The following is a 17154-nucleotide window of genomic DNA, read 5'->3' as shown; positions in this document are numbered from 1 at the left end:
TAATATTTAATGAAAAAGACTTGAATAACTTACTTATTAAGACTTGTAAATCAACTACTATAAATAGCTCATTTAGCTAATGAAATGAGATACAACTTTCTCTCTATATTTTCTATTATCCTATACTTCCTCTATATTAAACATAACTAAAATTTTCGGTCAAGGTTTATGAAAGTTTTTAAAGGAGTGAATATCTTATTTTCCTTAATCATTTAGTTTACGATGCATGAGCTTATGTAGAGAGATACAATAGTAATCATCTCCTTGAATTAAGGAGTGATATGGGCATCAGATTATTCTAGAATATTTCCAGAATATTTTGAATTTATTAGCAATATCAATCGCAGCTTTATTATCACAGAATAACTTCATCGGAAGCTGAACAGGTTTTCTCAGGTCCATCATCACTCTTTTAAGTCATAAAATTTCACAAATTACATGGGCCATTGCTCTATATTCTGCCTCTACAGTGCTCCTTACTACTACACTTTGCTTTTTGCTTCTCCATGTCACTAAATTTCCCCACAAGTATGTGCAGTAACCTGAAGTTGACCTCCTATCAGTTACCGTTCCTGCCCAATCAGCATCAGTGTATACCTCAATAGTCCTTTTGACAGATTTCTTGAACAAGATTCCTTTTCCGGGACACGACTTCAAATACATCAGAATTCTATATATAGTATTAAGATGTTCTTCATAGGGAGCATTCATGAACTGACTGACCATACTAACTACAAATGAGATATATGGTCTAGTGTGGGATAGATATATTAATTTTCCCACTAGCCTCTGATATTTTGCCTTATCCACCGGAATACCTTCTTTTATTTCTCCCAACTTTGAGTTGAATTCCATTGGTGTATCTGCTGGCTTACACACGCTCATGCTGGTTTCCATCAAAAGATCTAGGATGTACTTTCGTTGAGATATGACAATCCCCTCCTTGGATCTTGTAATTTCCATTCCAAGAAAATACTTAAGCTCTCCTAAATCTTTAATCTCAAACTCATTTGAAATGATCTATTTCACCTTCTCCATTTCTTTGAGGTCACTGCCAGTGAGAATAATATCATCCACATAAATTAGAATCACAATACTGTTTGTCATAATTTTTACAAAAAGAGTATGGTCTGAATTTTTTGGAGAAAAATCTTGAATAATCACGAATTTCGCAAATCGGTCGAACCAGGGGATTGTCTCAACCCATAAATAGATTTTATCAGCTTACAAATCTTTGTACCAAAAATCTTACCAAACCCTGGAGGAGCATCCATATAAACCTCATCTTTTAAATATCCATTAAGGAAGGCGTTCTTGATGTCTAATTGATGCAATGGCCAGTCCAGGTTTACTGTAATTGATATCAATGCTCTAACTATGTTTAGTTTAGAAACAGGTGAAAAAGTTTCAGAATAATCAATGCCATAGGTCTATGTAAATCCCTTAGCAACAAGTCTCTCCTTGTATCTCTCAAGAGTCCCATTAGAATTGTATTTTATTGTAAAAACTCATTTGCATCCTACTGGTGTTTTGCCTCTCGGCCGATCAACCATTTCCCAAGTTTTATTCTTTTCCAATGCCCTCATTTCCTCCATAACAGCAGTCTTCCATTCAGGAATTTCAAGAGCTTTCTGTATATTCTTAGGAATAGATATATTTGACAATTTAGAAGTAAAAGCTCGAAATGATGGTGACAAATTTTGAACAGATGTAAAATTACATAATGGATAGTTTGCACAAGTTTTGGAACCTTTTCTGAGAGCGATAGGTAAATCTAAATCATTATTAGATTTTGAAAAAGGAATAGGCTCAGAAATTTCAGGTACCATGGGAATGAAAGAATTACATGTTTGTTCATTAACTTCTGGATTTGTAACCTGGTTGGACTCTTGACCTTGCTGCAAGTTGTTATCTTTTTTCCTTGATTTGGATGTTTTCTCGAAAATACTTTCCCTTTGAATCGTCCATCAGGTTTATTACTTTTATGGATCTTTGTTTGTAATGGAAAAGACAAAAGAAGCATGTCTATATTTTCATTTATTGAGACATCATTATTAAACACATCTAGATTCATGGTTATTTTTCACACAATTATCAGATGTACAATCCACTAGTATGAAATCATTCAACGAATCTTCACTTAAAGTCTCCCCCTGAAGATGAGATCCCGGAAAAAAGGTTTATTCTCAAAGAAAGTAGCATCCATGGAAGTAAAAAACTTTCTTGTTATTGGATCAAAACATTTGTATCCTTTTTGTGTAGACGAATAACCTACGAAAACACATTTGTGAGCTCTAGGATCAAGCTTACTTTAATTTTTGTCAAATATGTGAACAAATGCGGTGAATCCAAAAACCTTAAGAAGAAGATCATGATAAATTCGGGAGGTAGGGAAAAAAGTCTTAAAATACTGAAGTGGGGTTTTAAAGTTCAGAATTTAGGGCATTCGGTTTATTAGGTAAGTAGCGGTCAAAAGAGCACCCCCCCATAAGTATTTAGGAATATTTGTAAAAAACATTAATGATCTTGCAATTTCTAAAAGATGTTTGTTTTTTCTCTCATCTACTCCATTCTGTTGTGGAGTGTTGGTGCAAGAACTTTGATGGACAATCCCTTTTTCCACAAAAAGAATCTCCTAAATGAATGTTGAAGTATTCTTTACCATTATCACTTCTAAAAACTTGGATTTGTGTTTGAACCATGTTATAAAAGTTTCTAAACACACTTTCAACATCTAATTTTTTTTTAATAAAAACAACCACGAAAGTCGACTATGATCATCGATGAATGTGATAAACCATCTTTTTTTAGTTATCGTTTTTATGTTTGAAGGACCCAAGACATCGCTGTGAATTATTGTGAAAGGTCTTGTGGCCTTATATGGTTGAGATGGGAAAGGGTTTCTATGATTCTTAGCAAGCTGGCAGATTTCACACTCAAATATAGATGGGTATTTATTCATAAATTTTTTTGGAAATAAATGTCTCATATAATGAAAACTAGGATGTCCTAGTCTATAGTGCCATAACATAACATTATCCTTAGTAGTAAACAAACCAGAATTAAAACATGTCTTTTGAGAAAGTCTTTCCAAAATATTTCCATCTTCAAGAAAATATAGGCCTCCAACTTGCTTAGCATTTCCAGTCATCTTCCCCAAGTTCAAATCCTGAAATTGACAATCAGATTCAGAAAAATGAGCTTGACAATTAAGATCAGTAGTTAATTTACTGATTGACAATAAGTTGCAGGAAAGTCGAGGAACGTGTAAAACATTCTGGAGGACAAGATTAGGTGAAATAACAATTAAACCTTTCCCAGGTATTGCCGAGAAGGAACCATTTGCTATTCTTACTTTATGATTTCCTGCACAGGGACTATAGGAAGAAAATAATTCAGAAGACCCTGTCATATGGTCACTAGCTCCGGAATCAATTATCCAAGAGGTATTTGAGTCGGTGTTGAAATAAGAAGTAATATGATAATTACCTTTCTGAGCCATAGAACAAAATAAGTTAGAGTTATCAAGGTTTTGAGATGAAAGAATTTTACAGATCTGCTCTATTTGTTCCTTTGTGAAGGGCTGCATTCCAGAAGTAAGTTGAGGTGATGAATCAGCTATATTGGCTTGGGAGTTTCTATTGTCGCCAAACTTTTTTTTCCTCACATTGTTGGGTTTTCCATGTATTTTCCAACAAGTCTCTCGTGTGTGCCATGGTCTTTTACAATGATCACACCATGATTTTTTTTCTTCTTTCTCCATCAGGCTCAGCTCCTTTAGAAACAAGGGCAGAGCTTTCAAAAATGCATTTAGGAGTATTAATCATCACTTTTCTCCTCATTTACTCCCTTCGTACCTCAGAGAAGACCTCTTTAAGTGAAGGCAATGGCTTTTGTCCCAAAATTCGTCCACGAACTTCATCTAGTTCCTGATTTAGACCTGCAAGAAAGACATAGACTTGGTCGTTTTCTTCCCTTTTCTGATACAAAACAATATCTTTTTGACATTCCCACTTATCTTCATAGCATAGATCTAGTTCCTTCCATAATATTATTAGTTCATTGTAGAACATTGTAACATCATGTTCTCCTTGCTTAGCTTTCCACAGCCTAGTTTTTAATTCAAAAATCTGAGAAGAGTTTTCAATATCATAGTACATCTCCTTTACTACATCCCATACATCCTTTGTTGTTGGTAGGAACATATGGGGTTTCCCTATTGCAGGCTCCATCGAGTTGATTAACCATGCTATAATCAAAGAATTTTCATATTTCCAAGTGCTCAAACTAGGATCACCTTCCGCTGGTTTTATGGTTTCACCATTTAGATGTCCTAGCTTTCCTCTCTAATTTCATCGTCTGGGCCCATTCAAGATAATTATGTCTGTTTAGCTTATGACTTGTCAACTGAAATGGCACATTTGAGCCGAAAAATTCACTATTGCTCGCCATCGTGCTTCCATTGCGTTGATTCCCTCCTGTTGCACCAGAAGAATGGCTGGAATTTGCACTCTGCGTGTCAGGATTTGATAAGGAATCTCTCTTTTGTCTAGTGGCTGCCATCCTATAATCCATGTTATTTCTTGAAATTGAAAAAAAAGTTATAGAAAAGATTATTCTGGCTCTGATACCATGAAAGTTTTTGAGGAGTGAATATCTTATTTTCCTTAATCATTTAGTTTACAATGCATGAGCTTATGTAGATAGATACAATAGTAATCATCTCCTTGAATTAATGAGTGCTATGGGCATCGGATTATTCTAGAATATTTCCAAAATATTTTAAATTTATTATGCTGATCTTGAGTATCCTAATCCTTGATTATGTCTACATTTTCAACAGTGTATAACACGTTATCAGCACGAGTCTCTGCCAACTGAAGCTTGATTCTCGAAAGAGGTACGACTTATTCTGACCCATGGGTCTCTATCAACTAAAACTATTTCATAAAAGAGGTACGATTTCTTTTACTCATTTTATTCTAATTATTGATACAAAATTATTTATATTACTGATTGAAATCTATAAAGATGGCGCTGCCGTCAAGTAATAATTAAAAGTTTTCTGGCCGGTTATGACATCGTAACTTTTGTATAAAGTTATTATTTCAACTTGCCTATTTAAATATTATGTGACATATTATATCTTATTTAAAATCTATCCAGAATGGCGAATTTTTCAAAATTAGAGTTCGTTGCCTTGGATGTATCTGGGGATAATTATCTACCTTGGGTAGTCGATACTGAATTACACCTTAGTGCTAACGGGTTAAAAGATACTATAAGAATCGGGAAAATCTCCAAACGTTGAACAAAATGCCAAGGCTATCATTTTTCTTAGGCATCACATTCATGAAAATTTAAAATCTAAATACTTAACCGTCAAAAACCCATTCATCCTTTGGAATAATCTCAAAGATAGATTTGATCACCAAAAACTTGTTCATCTACCTCATGCCCGGTATGACTGGCTTAATATAAGGTTATAAGATTTTAAATCCGTTGCTTAGTATAATTCTGCCTTATTTAAAATAAGCTCAAAACTGACCTTCTATGGTGAGAATATTATTGATGCTGACATGATTGAAAAAACGCTCTTAACCTTTCATCCCAACACTATGATTCTTGCGCAACAATACGGGAGCGCAACTTTCAAAAATATAGTGAGTTGATATCTCTCCTTCTTGTAGCTGAAAAGAATAACGAGTTATTATTGGAAAATCATCAGATACGTCCCACAAGCTCTGCCCAGTTACCTGAAGTACATAATACGTCATTCCGGAAGAATGGACGTGGAAAAGAGCATAGATGAGGATGAGATTACGGACGGAATCGTGGACACAGAAATTTTCGTGGTCGATTTCGTAATAAGTATAAATCTGGTCACCTGAAGTGGCAACGTGATGGATACAACAACTTTGGCCACCATAAGTGGCAGAATGAGATGCCAAATAAAAGGAGGGCACCCCCCAGAAGGGGATAATAGAGACATCTACTTTAGATGTGGGGCTCATGGGCATTGGACTCGTACTTGTCGTACACCCAAACATCTTGTAGAAGTTTACGAGTCATCTAAAAGGCAGAATGGATAATGGATGGAAAGAAACTTGGCTAGCTATAATGATGAACCGATGATTAAGACCACAAATGAACTAGAAAATAGTGTTAATATCTACTATGGCCTAGATGACTAGTTTTCATATGCACTTTTTTTATGTCATGTGTTGCATCTACTTGTTTCGACATCTACTTCCATGTACTTGTTTTATGATTCTTGTTCTATGTTCTAGTTTTATTTACTTTGTTTATCTTAATAAAGTCATTTTTTACTTATATATATGTACACAAGCACAAATATGGGAGACATATGTGTTACTGACTGCGTAACTACTCACACAATTCTACAAATCCAGAAGTATTTTTCTTAGTTATTTAAACCAACTCACAAGTATGGACAATTTCAGGTATGTGTAATGTAATCGAAGATTTTGGAAAGGCTAATTTTTCTCTACCGAATGAGACACAGGTTCATATACCAAATGCCCTATACTCTAGCAATTCAACTAGGAACCTCTTAAGTTTTAAGGATATTCGTCTGAATGATTTTCACATGGAAACTACTAGTGAGGGTGGAAAAGAATATCTCCTAATCACTTCAAATACCTCAGGCTATAAGAAAATCTTTGAGAAATTACCACCAGTCTCTTCTAGGTTGTATACCACATAAATAAAAGTCATTGAGTCGTACAATGTCACTATTCCCAAAATCGTTGATCCAAAATCCCTTATTTTGTGGTATGATAGACTTGGTCATCCAGGAGTTTCTATGATGCATCATATTATAGGAAATTCTACGGGACATCCTCTTAGACACCATAAGATCATACCACAAGATGAACTTCCTTGTTCAGCTTGTTCTCTAGGAAAATTAACTGTTCGACCATCTCCTGTTAAACTTCAAACTGAATCCCCCAAGTTCTTAGAATGGATTCAAGGTGACATTTGTGGTCCCATTCATCCATCTCCAGGCCCACTTAGATATTTCATGGTTTTAATTGATGCATCAACCAGATGGTCTCATGTATGTCTACTTTCTACCCGAAATTTAGCCTTTGCCAAACTGCTTGCCCAAATAATAAAGTTACGAGCCCAATTCCCTGACTATCCTATTAAATCAATTCGTTTAGATAATGCTGCTGAATATACATCCTCAACTTTCAATGATTATTGTATGACAGTAGGAATCTCAGTCAAACATCCAGTAGCGTATGAACATACCCAAAATGGTTTGGCAGAATCTTTGATTAAAAGACTTCAACTTATCGCTCATCCCTTACTTCTTAGAGCCAACTTACCTACATCTGTTTGGGGTCATGCTATATTACATGATGCGAAACTAATAAGGATTAGGCCATCCTCCTATCATAAACAATCCCCCCATCAACTAGCACTTGGTCAAATTCCTGATATCTCCCATTTTAGGATTTTTGATTATGCCGTATATGTTCCCATTGTCCCATCTCAAAGGTCAAATATGGGACCGCACAGGAGGATGGGTATATATGTCGGTTTTTCCGTGGCATCTAATATTATTATGAATTCTGATCCTGAACCATAAAGTGTGGAAGAATGTCGACACCAAGATGATTGGACAAAATGGAAAATTGTGATTCAAGAAGAATTGCAATCCTTGCGCAAGAGAAATATATTTGGACCTGCAGTCCAAACATTAGCTGGTGTAGTCTCAGTCGGGAATAGAAGGGTGTTTGTACGAAAACAAAATGAGAAAAATATAATTGTGAGATATAAGGTCCGGCTAGTAGCCCGGGGATTCTCTCAAAGGCCTGAATTTGATTACCAGGAAACTTACTCTCATGGATGGAGTCACTTTTTGTTTTCTAATGGGTATGGCTTCTATGGAAAGATTAGAAACACGTCCCATGGACGTTGTGACAGCCTACCTTTATGAATCACTTAATAATGATATTTATATGAAAATCCTTGAAGGATTAAAGTTAGATGAAACTAAGCCCCATCATTTATATCCAGTTAAATTGCAACGATCATTATATGGTTTAAAACAATCTGGTCTTATGTGGTACAACAGGCTTAGTGAATATTTATTGAATGATGGATATGTAAATAATCAAGTGTGTTTATCAAAAAGTCACAAACTTGATTTGTTATTATTGTTCTATATGTGGATGATTTGAATATTGTAGTTACTTCTGAAGATATTACTAACGCTGCTACTTATTTGAAAAATTAGTTTGAAAAGAAAGATCTTGGAAAGAAATTTTTTTGTTTAGGTATACGGGCGGAGCACTTATCTTCAGGCATATTTGTTCATCAGTCTACTTATACCGAAAAAGTACTTGATCGGTTCTACATGGACATATCTCATCCACTAACCATACCAATGGTTGTTCGGTCACTCGAAATTAAAAAGGATCCATTATGTCCAAGAAAAAAAGATGAAGATGCACTTGGACCTGAAGTTTCGTATCTTAGTGCAGCTGGTGCTCTTATGTATCTTACAAATAACACTAGACCTGATATTGCTTTTGCTGTGAGCATGTCAGAAAGATTTAGTTCTGATCCAACTAAAAGGCATTCGGATGGGATCAAGCATATATTTAGATATCTTCAAGGAACAATTGATCTTAGACTATTCTTCTCTAACATTTCAAAATCGCAGCTAGTTGGATATGCAGATGCTGAATATCTGTCGGATCCTCATTTTGGACGTTCACAAATAGGTTATCTATTTATATATTGTAATACTGCTATCTCTTGGAAATCTACAAAACAGACTACGGCGGCAACTTCATCAAACCACGCAGAATTATTAGCGATTCATGAAGCAAGCAGAGAATGTATTTGGTTAAGGTCTGTCATTCAACATATTCGAAAGTCGTGTGGGTTATCAAGTATTTTAGACAAACCTACAATTTTGTTCGAGGATAATTCAGCCTATATCAGACAATTAAAAGAAGGATATATCAAAGGAGATCGAACAAAACATATCTTTCCGAAATTCTTCTACACGCATGAACTCCAAGAGAAGGGTGACATTGACGTGCAACAAATTCGATCATGTGATAATCTGGCAGATCTGCTTACAAAGTCATTACCTACATCAACTTTTGAAAAGTTGCGAAATAATATTGGAATGCGGAGACTGAAATCATTAATACAACAAGATGTCAAATTGTGAGATGTTTTATTCAGGGGGAGGCTGTACTATTTTTCCTTCGTCAAGATTTTTATCCCACTGGATTTTTCCTTGCAAGGTTTTAACGAGGCAGACAATCTTTGCAATAACTCGCATTTGACAATCAAAGGGGAGTGTTAAAATATTTGAATAAATATAAAGTGATTGTCAAAGCGTATCGAGGAAGTCTCTCAAATCTTGCTGAGGAAGACTTGCACAGCTTCTAAGAAAGAAACTTAATCAGGATGACTTGTAAAGCTTATCGAGGAAGATTTACAAAACTTACCAAAGAAATTTTGTAATACTTAATTAAGAAGAATTGAATAGCTTACTTAGTAAGACTTGTAAATCAACTACTATAAATAGCTCATTTAGCTAATAAAATGAGATACAACTTTCCCTCTATATCTTCTATTCTCCTATACTTCCTCTACATTAAACATAACTAATATTTTCAGTCAAGGTTTATAATATTCTTTCATTTTTTCTACATTTCCTCAATTTTTGTTTTAAATTATTGAATTCTTTTCTCATATTTATGATCAATTTATTCTGAGTTTTTTTAATTATCTTCACAATCACCTTATCTTGTTAAATCTACACCTTATTTACATGTAAAATAAGCCTTTGCGGATTTAAAATCATTTACTTCTGGCCTTTTTTAACCTCTTCCAATAAATAAATATTTGTGCAAGCATGTTTATTTATTTATCCCTCTTAGGATGGATCTAAAGAGTATTCTAAATTTTAAATATATAATGTTGCCCTCGAAAAACAAAAGCTTTGCTAAATTTTATATTGAAAATTAGATGATATATGGCAGTTTTAAGTGTTCATATATCTTATTTTTTATTGTTACGACGTGAAGAGTAAATTACAGGAATGTGGTTAATAGACCCAAACAATCACAAGTAATTAACCCAATTTTCAAATTCATAAATTGGTGTCTGAACTTTTATCCTGCATTATTTCAGCCTAATGGCTCTAACGGAGCCGGATCATCAAGAACGAAACTGTGTGGAGTATGAATACCTGGAAAACTTCCAGATTTCAGCGGTTCATCCCGGGATTGGTTCTACACCATTCAAAACTTCCAAACAACTCGTAATAAACATCGACAACAATCATCGATGGCTATTTCACCATTTTTTTTCGATTCCCAAATTCAACCGGCTAACACAAAACCAATCCAAAACTTAACAAAACATAATATAAACTTATTTACATATCAATACTAACCTCAACTAACACAAAATAATTTATCTGTAAAGTGTAAAAAAAATGACGATAACTCGTTTTTCCGATGAAACAAAAATGAAATCAAAAACAAATCTTACTTACATGTATAGACTTTAATTTAAATAATCCGTAATTCTTGTAATCAATTTCAATGAAAAGCAACTGAAATCGAAAGCCTCAATTAGGTGAAGTATTGAATTTCGCACGTTTTAATTACTCAAACACCAAAAACTGAAATCCCCATCAACTTTTAATTTGATTTGATCTTCAAGAACACCAAGAACTAGTTTTTAGCGGATTTTCTGTTTTAATAAAATTATATTTTTTTACGAAATTACAAAATACCCTTACTCGACCTGAAATTAACAGCAGCCACGTTTTTGAGATACGAGATTGAAAAAATTTGACCAATTTTTTGCAAATACGTATATACTTGAGTTAGATTACTTTAACGTGAACTAACTATCTTTTATCTTTATTTCAACAATCAACTATTAGATTGTAATTATTCCAATTAATTGAGCTGCAATGCAATAACAAGCTTTAAAGCTATCAACAAGGTGAAATTACAATATTGTATAGAAAAAATCATAAAAAGAGGCATGAATGTAACATCGTAAGAGATATATCATAAAAATAGGCATGAATGCAATTAAAGGTGACATATTTGTAAGATAACTATCTTTTAATAATACTAGTCGGTAACCCGTGCGAAGCACGGACCCAAAATTAAAAAATAATAATATCACATTATTATTTACATAAAACTGAAACTCATAATTCGTGCAAAATACAAATCTAAATACAATATATAAAATGCTGTCAAAATATGTAGTTAAAAAAATCGAAATTAAGTGTAACTCTAAAATTTCACTGTATAGTTTTAGTTGTGCATGCACCTATTTACTTACTTACTAGGGACTTTTTGCCCGCGCTACGCCCGCTCCAAATTTCTTCAATTTTGAATTTTTTTCACGAAGTTTGTAATTTTTATAACATAAACGGTTATCTTCTAGTTTTATTTAATTTATTTATTACAGTTATTTAGGTTCCGTTTATTTTGAAATATAAAATTGATATTATAGTTTAACGTTAAATCTCAGTATTTTATTTTAGTTTTCTTTCTCTCACATTTTAACCAATTAAAAGTCTCTTAACTCATATTTTAACATTTCTCTTTAACGTTTTTAGTAGTCAATATTTTAATAATTCGTAAAACAAAACTGAGTAAATTTTTTTTAATTAAATACTTTTTAAAAAAATCCAGTAAATATTACATAACATACAATTTATTGCAATATTTTATTTTAAAATCAAAATAATACAAAAACCCACTTATATTAAAACATAATATATAACACTATTTTGTAAAAATTATTTTTTTAAAAATTATAAAAAAGGAGAAAATATCAAAAGAATTAAAAAACTCAAACAACCAAATAAGTTGACTTTGGAATATGTTAAACTCCTGTCTTAAAAGAAGCCCACATAAAATCAAAATCCTGTCTTAAAAGAAGCCCGGATAAGAAAACTACCGTGATTTTGGGATTCTCAACTTCTTCAAGCAAAAAGTAACTTCTTTTCACCAAGGATACAACACTCTCGGTAGAATCAAACTCTTTCTCTACAATAGAGGTATGAATCGATTCTTTGTCTATAGTTTATCTTGCTTTCATACAGTATATATATGCAATGGAACCATGAATCAGTGTTAGAACTTGAGATTATATTGTTTGATTGATAGAGTTTTAAAGTATACACACCTTAACTTAATCGATTAATATTATATAGAATTTAAGAATATTATTTGCTCAAATTCATGTAATTCTCAAGTTTTGTATCCTATACATGTAGTGTTCTTCTAAAATCTTTGATTTGTATCTCATGCATGTAATATCTAAGTAAAATAACGTGCTTTATATTGATTGGAACAAATTTATTATGTAATTACAGATGAAGAAAGGATCCAGTTCTAGAGCGAAGAATGTCAAATTCAATTTAGATAAAAATTTAACCTAGAATGTATATACTGCATTTATTTAGGTATATTAACATAATACCAACTGTACAGATAATGAAGAGAGTATATGTAGCTTTCTGGCAGCAAATGTAGAAGTCTCTGATTTTAGGCACTTTGTAAGTGTATATTTTACAACGTTAATTTATATAGTGTCAAACTGTAGTTTATTTTTAAATGTATTTTGATTTAATGGTACTTGATCAGAGAGTGCCAGAGGATTTTAAAAGTGTTTGTGGTGGAAGAATTCCAACTAGCTTGAAGATATATTGTAAAACACATAAATGGCGTGCTCGATATAATTCAGAAATCGGAAAAATATGTGGTCTTGCTCGCTTTATGGAGTTTTATGGAATTACGATATATAATCTTGTTTTATTTGATTATCATGGAGATGGGGTCTTTAATGTCAAGATATATAAGGAAGCGGCAATTGAGATAAACTACCCGACGATAGAACCAAATGAGTGGATGTTAAATAAATCGGAATGGAAAGACGAAGAATTCATGGTTTTCTATGGAAATATTCAGTTTCAGAAATCTGTTGCTATGTTAGTTTATGATGGTTTCCTGAACAAAACGGAAGCTTACCGTATTAGCGTAAATAGTGCAGACTTGCAAGGTGATGGGATTGTTCTAGTAAGATTTATTTGCAATTGTTTTCTGTATCAGGTCGCATTCATACTTTAATACCAGTGTGTATATGCTGGATACCTGAACAAATTTTTGCATATATGACAGACAATGAAGTCAGGAACAGAGAACTTCTACAAAAACTTCAAACATGGAAACTCTGTCAGTCTGAGGTTCACCGCTAAGGAATGGAAATGTGAGGTGGAGATGGTTGGAGGCCATTGCAGATTTGTGAAAGGCTGGTCTGATTTTGTATCAGAAACAGGACTTGGAATTGATGATTCTATATTGATGTACAAGATGCATAATGATATAGAAAATGTGAATAATGTGAATATTTGCATCTATAAACATGATGTTTATGAGAAAGATCTTGATAGAGGTAAAGTGATAAATTAACTACTTTAAATTCTATATTTAAATTGATTCAATTACGGATATTCTAAAATATTACAAACTTATAAATTATTTTATTTTTTGTGGCAGGAAACTTGTTTGCGCCAAAATCCTTTCTGAAAATCGTCTCTAAAGATACTCTGGCATGTGGAGGTTTGGTAAGTAGTTTTTTATGTGATTTAATTGAAAAGGCTGTATATATAATAGAGTCTATATATTTGTGTGTTTGTTTTGTGTTATTGTTTTTTCCAAGGTTGTACTAAGTTTGGTGCTGTACAAATACAGTGAAAAGCTCATGAAAATAATGAAAATCTCACTTGAAGGGCATAAATCTTTTGTTTCATACAACTCGACAAATGGATATTTTAACTGTCTTGGATATGTGTTAAGGATATTTCATTTGCGCGAAAGAGATACACTTTTATTTACAATGGATGATAGTGATATCATTCCAACAAGGATATTTCAGGAAGATGGATTAAAGATTGATTATTTGATAAGGCGTATTAGAGGAAAAGAGATGATTAGAAAAGATTGGTTTCTACAAATTCATTTGGATCAGGTAAAGGTATGTCACTTATCAATGTCTTAAAATCTTTATGATTTTAAATTTATATTTATTGGACATATGTTTCTTAATTACATATTTTATAGATATGGAGATTGAACATAAATTTGATGACGGAGAAAAAGGAAAAGGTCTTTTAATGGAAGAAGCAGATGAGATCAATCCATTGCAGGAATTTTGTAGTTGGTTGCCACTAATAAAGGATGCAAATATTCCTAAAACAAATTTGAAATTGAAGTAGAAGGAGAAGATGGTATGTGATCATATCAATTCATATTAATAGAATCAAGGTAAATGGTTTTTTAAATTTAAAAATAATTATCTTCTGTTCCTGTAATTATTAGGTGGATATTTCTATATCCAAGTTTCGAGAGTTTATTGTGATTCAAAAAATAATTAATGATTAATTAAAATTTGATTTTAATAAATTAATTTAGAACATCACTAATATATGATTTTAAAACAGTTACATATTAGCAATAATTACTATATATATTAAGATTTTTATAAAAAAATTCATGATTATACTTTAAAACTTAAAAAATTAAGAAAATCTCTTACTTTAGTAAGAAATAAATTTCAATATCACGAAATTGTTTCTGTAATATTATATTTTAAAAAATTATTAATTTGTTCTAAATATAATTTTAAATTGTAATATGATATTCTTGTGTTAAAATATTATGTTGTAGTTTTTCATTTAAAGGCAAAAAAATAGTAGTTTCTGTAAAAACTAAATAGTTGAAGCACTTTAAAAAAACTAAAATCTAATATAAAAATATATTATATGTGCCATAAAATGTAAATATTTGTAATAATATGCCAACTTTTATCACATCAATTATTATAAATAATTTCATCAAAAAAATGCTATACATAACCTCCAAACAATATAGTAATTTAAGATCATATTGTATAAAATATGTTACTTGACGACGTCTTATGACGCCCGTTTTGTATTTTATTATAGATATATTATCAAATGAAAATTTCTTTATTATGTTCATAAAAAAGTCTTTATTATTTTAATTTATGTGTTAAGCTTGTCTTAGTAAAAATATTTAATTTAATAATCAATGATTTATTTAATACTAATATTTTTTGTTAATCAACTCAAACTCTCACTTTAATTTTTTGTTTATAAAGTGATCATTTTATTTTATCAAGTATAATATATAATTGGTACAATATTTTCAAAATCTTTAGTATACTCAATTTTTGAGCATATTTTTAAAATAATATCTTTACGTAATTGTAATAATAAAAAATTTGTAAGTTTACCCTATCTAATTGTATATTATATTTCATCTTGATTTAATTGACCAAACTTTGACCTAATTTTTTGAATTTATTTTCTTATAATTTTAAAAAATACATTTTAAAGAATATAACATATACTTTTTAATGATATTATTTTAGAATTTTTTTCCAATTACATAATAAATATAATCCTTGTCAAAGTTTGGTCAATATGATCACTAAAGTCAAAGGTAAACAATTATTTCGAAACAGAGGTAGTTTGTTACTCGACATCGCTATTTCAAATTTAATTATAAATATATTATCAAATGAAAACATCTTTATTACGATTATAAAAAAATATTTTTTATTTATTTAAATTTATGTATTAAGGTGTCTTATTAAAAAAATAAATTTTATTTAAAAAGATTCAATGCATCTAAATGAAAATGTGGAGCCTAACAACGTCCGGATAATAAGTATTAATTAAATCAAAAATTAATTTATATTTACTCTCAAAAAAGTATATTCTATATTTCTTAAATAAATCCTTAACCTATAAACATGCAATAATATAAAAATAAATCTAAATTTTGTGCAAGTACAAACTTAAATAAAATAAATAATAATAATAATAATAATAATAATAATAATAATAATAATAATAATTTAATTATAAATATCACCAAAAATATTTAATTACATGCCACCAAATGATGTTTGTGAACATTATAACATATGTATGCAGATATATTCATGTTAAAAAGTAGAATTCATGTTTTATATGCTTTTAAATGGGTGCAATGGGTACTAACATGGTTGTAACAACGAGATCGGAACTAAGTGGTCTATGTGCCAATTATATATTAATCGATAAATCAAAAATCAAATATTAATCAGAATAAATATTGAATAAATATTAATATTTTAATAAAATTAAATATATTAACATCATTATTGAATAAATAATTCATATATATTGATTGGAGTTCAAAAATCGAATGAATTAAATATTTTATAAGAATTAATCGGAGATTTTTTGAATATCGGATATTAATAGGTAACGTTTTACTTTTTACATATTGTCTCTTTACAGATTAATATTAAAACTAAATTTAGTAATTAACTAATAACTATTTAGTAACATATATTTCTTTTGGAGTTAAATCGGGATATAGACACCAACATATGTAAACTTTAATATATCCTCATGATGCAATATTACTATGTAATTTGGAAATCAAAAATATAAAATTAAAAGATAAAAGAAGCAATTATGCTAAGTACCTAAATAAGAAAAGTGATAAGCACAAAAATTTTATCACTGCAAAATTGACAATATTGAGTTGCATACATACACATATTAGTTTCCTTTGCCAATTCTTAAACAAAGAATATTCTAATTATAGAAAAGTTATTACAATTAAAGAACAAAATAATTATCAAGAATCATTTCTAAGAGGCAACTTGTGCTATGTGCAGGTGGAGCATAAATGTACTTTTAGACTTGTTGCACTTAGGATAAAATGATCAAAACTTACAAAAGATAAATGGTAATGTCCGCAGCAGGAAGCATTAAGGTGAATGTGGATGCCTCCGTGTTTCCGAATTCTCAGCAGTTTAATGTAGGGATGGTGATTTCAAGATTGTCAAGGCACGTTTTTAATGGGTAGGAATGTATGTCTTCCTATGGTCGAGTCTGTCTTTGAGGCCGAATCAGTGGGAGTTCGAGAAGCATTGTCTTGGATCAAAAACCAGCAGCTCCTCAAAGTTCAGGTGGTGGTGGAAACGGATTCTTTACTCACGGTTCAAGCTTTAAAAAGTGATAAACATAATTGTTTAGAGGTG

Source organism: Apium graveolens, chromosome 7 (assembly GCF_009905375.1).
Source record: "Apium graveolens cultivar Ventura chromosome 7, ASM990537v1, whole genome shotgun sequence".
Taxonomy (NCBI): Eukaryota; Viridiplantae; Streptophyta; class Magnoliopsida; order Apiales; family Apiaceae; genus Apium; species Apium graveolens.
The sequence above is the reverse complement of the archived record's forward strand: the minus strand, read 5'-3'. Positions refer to the sequence as shown.